Raw genomic sequence first — 7,048 nt, forward strand, 5'->3', positions numbered from 1 at the left:
AAGCATTTTGACTGCTTGTGGAATACCAAATGGATCCATAACAGGAATCAAACTAGATGTGGCTTGACTCATACTGTCAGCTGCATTGCATAATTTTTCTATTTGACTGGACAATCTTGCAGCCCCTCCAATTTGCTTTGAGGATTTCTTTCTTCCAGTTTTAAAATGTGAACTTGACATCTCAGGGTTTTTTCTTTTTTGACTGTTTCCATCAATTTGAACATCATTTGAAATGTGAACATCATTTCTCATATTTTCTTCTTCATTCTCTTCAGGTATTTCGTTGTTAACATCCTCAAAAAAATCACTAGGGAGTGTACCAGAAGAAGGTGCCCATGCTTTATCACCTGTTGCAACTATCCACATGAACATTTGGTCCAACTTCCCTTCGAATTTAGGATCAATGCCCGATGTTCTAAATTTTTTAGCTTCAGGCAAAACCTACATATAAAATGATTGTTTAATAACAATAATTATCAATAACATCATAAATAAGAAATAAAATAAAAAAATATTTAGAATTATTAATGTACCTGGAGCTTACTCTCCCACCATTCATCCGATGCATCAACGGTTCTTTTTATAGGATTCCACCCTAAACCAGTATCTTCGCCTTTAAGTTTCTTCCAAGCTTTCCATTCTTTTTTTAGGGCATCCCACCTATTTTTAAGTTGTCTTTGTGAAAAACGCTTGCCCGTTTCTTTCTCAAAGTTGGTCATTATTTTCAACCATCCATCTCTTGTGAAATAAGTACCAGGCCTATTGCCTTTCAATATCTCTTTAATACAAATATCACAAAATATTTCTTTCAATCTTTTATCCCACATTGCTTTTACTTTTTCATCACTAACTTCAACCGCCAAAGTACTCATCTATTGTGTATACGAACAGATTTGTTTCAGCCAGTAAAGCAATCAAGAAAATAAAATATCACATAAGTATATATGTTTACATGTGTATCAAAATTTTAACTATATACATGAACAAATAACAGTAATAATGATAATAATGAAGTAATCCAAGAAATTGATTAACATGGTAAAATGATATAACTTTATCATTACCATCATTAAAAAATAAAAAAATCACGAGAATTAAGGACTAAAATTACTCTTAATGAACATTTATAGGCACAAGTTTTTAATTAATATTTATGTAATTAAAAATAGTCTCTTTAAGATGATTATTAATTATTATTATTTCTACTGAAAAAATTTTACATTCTTTTACATTCTTTTCTGTAATTTTACAAAGTTTTTAGTTAATATTTAAGTAATTAATATTTATGTAATTAAAAATAGTCCCTTTAAGATGATTATTAATTATTATTATTGCTACTGACAAAATTTTACATTCTTTTACATTCTTTTCTGTAATTTTACAAAGTTTTTAATTAATATTTATGTAATTAATATTTATGTAATTAAAAATGGTCCCTTTAAGATGATTATTAATTATTATTATTGCTACTAACAAAATTTTACATTCTTTTACATTCTTATCTGTAATTTTACAAAGTTTTAAATAATATTTATGTAATTAATATTTATGTAATTAAAAATAGTCCCTTTTTCTGTAACGACGTTTTACATTCTTTTCTTCTCCCACGCCTCCTCTGCCATTCTCTTATTCTCTTCGATATTTTCTCCCCCCATCTGTTGCTTTCTTCTTCTTTTTGTTTTTTTCCTCATTCTTTTACCTAATTGCTTCCCAAATGTATCTTCAGATTGCTTGCCCAAACCCTGGTTTGCTCTTTCCTCTTTTAACTTTCCAAGATTTTTCATGTGTAAGTTTATGGAATTTATTAATATATAGAAATAGAGAAGTGAAAACTGAAAAGAAAATTTGGATTTATCTATTTATGGCTTGCTGCTCTGCTTTAATATCTGTTGCTTGGCTGCTTAGCACTTAATTGGACAATGAATAATCTTCCATGATCCCATGTATTATATATATATATTAGTGATAAACATGAGAATGCTTGCTAGTACTGCTAAACAAAGGGGAGATTGGCATGAATGTTAAATGTTTGGTAATGAAAAGAACAAAGATGTAGGATATGTTTACTTAAGATATTTGTTTATTATCTGTATTTAAACTTAAGATAGATTCCTGTTCTTTAGTTTTTGTATTTTGGTTTAACAGAAGAATTGGTAATGGTCAAGTTCTAAAAGGAAAATATCTTTTTGTCTTTTTGCCTGTTTCTCATGGGATTATTTAAGTCTTAATGGCTGTTCATTTTCTACTCTAACATATAAATTAATTGATGATGAATTGAATTTATTAGTTTAATTCTATGTGTTATTCTGTTGTAAATTTGCAGGTTATTTGTGAGAAATACTAGTGGGAAGTCAAAATGCAGGCTTGTAATAACTCAATTTGTTTTCCAAATGTTCCTAAAAATTTTCCTTCTCCTTTAATTTAATCCCCTCTAAACTCTACTAGAATAAGCTGTTGTTTGCTGAAATAGAGTATATGCAGAAAAAGGTAAGTATTTTTTTTCGTTCTTGTTGCTCTTCACATCGCTATTTAATCCAAAACTGATATTTTTTATTTTCACAATTCCTAGATGCTGCTAGTTTTCACTCTCATGCCTAATATTTCTTATGCTTCTCAACACTCAATATCTATTTCTCACTTATACTTCTTTTTTCTTTGCTCACTTATACACACTACACATCTAAACATGTATGTATATAGGCTATATAAACCGACTTAGAGGCTTAACCTTACTGCCATACTTTCAGCAAGCTACCACCTTACCTAGGTTCTTGCCACATTGTTTCTATCCATGCATTGTCAATTTAAAACCATTCATAACTTTCCACCTAGAAAACCAACTTATCAACTTTTCTTTATGATAAGCCGACCTTGAAGTGGATTTGACTTTTTAAACTTCCCCTCAAATCCAGCTTTTTCATTATATGTTTTTCTTTTAAGTTTGTGGAATATGTTTGTCTTCAGTGAATTTGTAAAAATTTTAGTTAATTAATATTTTGTCTTGCAATTGACTAGTTGAACGTTTTCATTCTTCAGTGAATTTGTAAAAATATCGGTTAATTAATATTTCATCTTTTAAGCTGGTGTCTCTTATTTGAGATAGTGTATAAATATTTTGAAAGTGTGAAAGGGTTAAAAATCAAACAATTCGTGAGCTGAATGAATATACATTGTAAATGTTCAAAGATTGAGACAAAGATAGGGGTTTGGGCTTGGTGAGCATCATGTAAGAGCAGACGACAGAATCATCCCAACAAACGACACATGACAATGTTTTTTTTTGTTAGGATGAATGCATGGATTACAACCCCCCAAATAAATAAAGCATGCTAAAACAAAAAAAGGGTTGAAATTCGGTTTGGGTTTTGATTCCAGAAACCCTATGCTAACATCATTCATTTTGTCCATTATCTTAGCAGCCAATACCATCTGTTTCATCATGCATAAAAGTTTAGGCAACAAACTCATCCTATGAAAAAAAAGATTAACACACTGGTGGTGGAGAAGAGGAACAAAGCACCAGCAGAGGAACAAAGAACCAGCACCAGCAGAGGAACAAAGAACCAGCACCAGTAGAAGAACAAAGAACCAGCACCAGCAGAGGATCAATGAACCAGCAGAGGAACAAAGAAGCAACGATAAGAGAAGAGATGAGAGCAAAGAACCAGTTTGTGTGTAACAGGCTAAAAAAGTAAAAGAGCAGGTTAGAAGCACTTTTTGGCCGGAACAGCAAAAAATTTCTGCTTTTTCATCTAGCTAAAAGTACTTCAAAAAAGTTAGTCTACTGGCCCCAAATGAACTTTGTTCTTCATTACTTTTCACCCAAAAGCACTTTTGGGTGTAAAAGTGCTTTTCAACTGGCCAAAAGAACTGGCCCTAAGATTCATTGGCGGTGCCATTGGACTGGTGGCTAAAATTGATCGAAACACAAAAAACAACACAAGAGGTCAACTCGCGAGGCTTACGGTGTATGTGGAATTGGGGAAACCATTGGTTTCAAAAGCAAAAATTGATGGTAGAATACATCAGGTTGAGTACGAATCTTTACCTTCTGTGTGTTTCAAATGTGGGCGGTGGGTTTATACTCTTGAAAATTGTATACACAAACAGGGGAAAGAGAATTTACTGGAGGCGGAGGAAAGTTCAAAATCTGACCAAGTATTAGGGCTACAGAGGCGGGCAGAAGTGGAAGATTTTGGGTCTTGGAAAATTGGTGAATGGAAGCAAAGGAGAAGAGCCCAACCGTTAGAAGTGATGAACAACGGAAAGGGCAGTGAAGCTCTCGATGGATCCAAAATTGATGTTGTTAGAATTGAGTGACCCGAATCCTTATTTAAATAAAATACAATGGAAAAATAAAATAAAAGTAAAATCCATATAAAACTACACTTCATTTATTTTATTTTAGAATAAGGTTTTTTAAACATTATTAAACTCCATCTATTTGATATTGATTAGAATAAGGTGTTTCAATCTTACTACACTCCTTCTATTAGAATATGGTTTTACAAGCCTATAAATAAACATAGTCTACTCCTCTTGTAATTATTCAAATTCGATATAATGAATTATCTTCTCTTCTGCCCATGGTTTTTTTCCCGAAAGGGTTTCCACATAAAAATCTGTGTTTTTTATTTTTCTTTCTCTTTTCTTTGCGATGCATTTTCATTATCAACATTCTATTTTTCACAGATGTCTTGAGTAACAATCCGACGAGTATTCTAGGGTATTAATGGGTGATGTTAATGGAAATGATATGGGAATAAATTTTAGATCTAATAGGGGTGAAAATGGTAGACCTAAAATCATGACAAAATCGGTTGGAATGTTGGAGGTTGCTATTAAACCTAATAATAATAAGAAAGGGACATTGAAATCTAAAGGGAAAGGGATTCTTTTAGAGAAATGGTTGAAGGCTATGTTAAATGTATTCAAGCTGACAAACAAGGTTGGGGTCTCTTTCGGGCCCATTGTGTAATCCCTTTGATGATGGGTCAAAAATGGGCCCAATCATTTTGGATGAATCATTGAAGCCCGTCCATTTTAATTTGTTAGCCCAACACTAAATGGTAAGAAAATCTTGGCTATAAAATTTGGGAACAAAACGGGAACTCTAAATGGAAGTGAGGTGTGTGGCAGTGTAACAGTCACTATTTTGAAAAAAAAATTTGGGGGTCAATATAAGTCAGCAGTCGCGTGAAGAAATGGGTGGGAGAATGGGTGAAAGTCGAGGGCAGGATCCGTCAAAATTCACGGGGGACGACCCTCCATTTCTGCCGATGGTTCTTGCTTTAGAAAAAAATTTTAATGGGTTGAATAAGTGTAACCTCTCCAACCCGGCCTAGACGTTAGGCCTGAATTTGGAAGATTACATTGGCCACCGAAATAGCCTAGGAGAGTTATCTGAACTTATAAAACAGTCATATTAAACATTTGTTTGTTATAGTAGAAAACTTTAGTTTATTTTTTAAAAAAGCTTACGAGTTATTGAAAACCGATTTAGTTTAATTTTCATATGAAACGATGACTACTTTTGAAAACTTTGTTAATTATCAATTTATTTATTACTCAAAATATTAATTTATAGTTCAGCAGCATAAAACTGATATTTGTTTATGATTTTAATCAATGTCAAAGTTCATGCATAACTTATTAATATTTATAGTTCAATAATCCTAAAATCAAATTATATGTCAAGCATGTTATATATAAAAAAACCCCAAATCCTAAGTCTCATGCCACAGTTCAAAATAAGATAATGCAATCTCTGAATAATAGTAATAAAAAATACTAAATAATAAATCTAAAATATTTTAGTAAAAACAAAACCGAGCTGAGACCCTCCAGATGCTGTGTTTATGTCCTAACCTAGTGAGTTATTTGTAAAGATGGAAATAAAAAGGGAGTGAACTATGAAGCTCAGTGTGAGTTCTATCACAAACAAATCAATGCAACCGATTAGCATACAAAATCACATCACATAAAATAATCCACAATAGCAATTTCAAAATATCGATATATCAGATCAAATCAACAATGTATATGCATATGTATCATATCAGAAATCTCAGAATTGCATCCACATGCTTTATGAATGCAATATAGTTTCGGTTTAACAGAAAAACTCCTACCCCACTGTTACACACCATAGTAAGAGTTCCCTAGAACTTGTGCATTCCTACACATTGGGTTCTGGATAAACCACAAAAGTTGCAGTTTAATATGCTGTCAGATGGTTGTGAGTGTACAACATATTTTCAAATGAGAGCTGTCAGAATATGGATGGATAAACCACCAATATTGTAGGTTAATAGGTTGTCAGATGGTTGTGAATACACAACGTATTTGCAAATAAGAGCTACTAAAAAATGGGTGGATGAGCCACCAATGTTGTAGGTTAATACACTGCCAGATGGTTGTGAATGGACAACATAATTGCAAATAAGAGCTGCCAGATAATTTGGGGATAAACCACCAGAGTTGTAGATTTATTAATCAGTCAGAACTTCCTCCTTTCAAAGCATCCTACCACATACAATGCAATACGGCATGCTTATAACAAATCAAAACAGTAGCGAATAATATGCTTATAACAGATTGATATGGTGACAATAGATATTCTTTTAACTAATTAGTACAATAGTAAAACATATGATTTTCATAGATTCAATTTAACGGTATCATGAAACATGTTGAACATACGATCAGAAATACAGATGCAACAGAAATATATATTATTTGCACATATCATGCAAATATATATAATAATTTGGTCAATCAGATCATAGATTTTAACATTAATCATATTGTCAAGGACTCAATTGAATAAAAATAAATCACCAAAAACAGTTCTGGGAGTATCCAAGGACTAAACTGCACATCACATAAATTCTTGGGAAAAATTGCAAACCATAGGACACACGACCATGTAGTTAGGCCGTGTGGTCAGGACGTGTGAGGTGCTATAATCTGTGTTGTTGCTCTTAATCCATTCATCTATTTTCTACTTAGAGCGTATGCTATTACATTGACTTTTCCTGGGTGGTAT

The 7,048-nt window shown here is 32.3% G+C and overlaps 1 long non-coding RNA gene across 1 annotated transcript; it reads left to right on the forward strand.

The window, feature by feature from the left end:
• Positions 1-1,596: 1,596 nt before the first annotated feature.
• Positions 1,597-4,386, forward strand: LOC107899015 (uncharacterized). Its single transcript, XR_001684554.2, has 3 exons — positions 1,597-1,786; positions 2,324-2,487; positions 3,420-4,386. It is a non-coding gene; the product is annotated as an uncharacterized lncRNA (long non-coding RNA).
• The last annotated feature ends 2,662 nt before the right edge of the window (positions 4,387-7,048 follow it).

Source organism: Gossypium hirsutum, chromosome D04 (genome assembly GCF_007990345.1).
Source record: "Gossypium hirsutum isolate 1008001.06 chromosome D04, Gossypium_hirsutum_v2.1, whole genome shotgun sequence".
NCBI classification, from domain to species: Eukaryota; Viridiplantae; Streptophyta; class Magnoliopsida; order Malvales; family Malvaceae; genus Gossypium; species Gossypium hirsutum.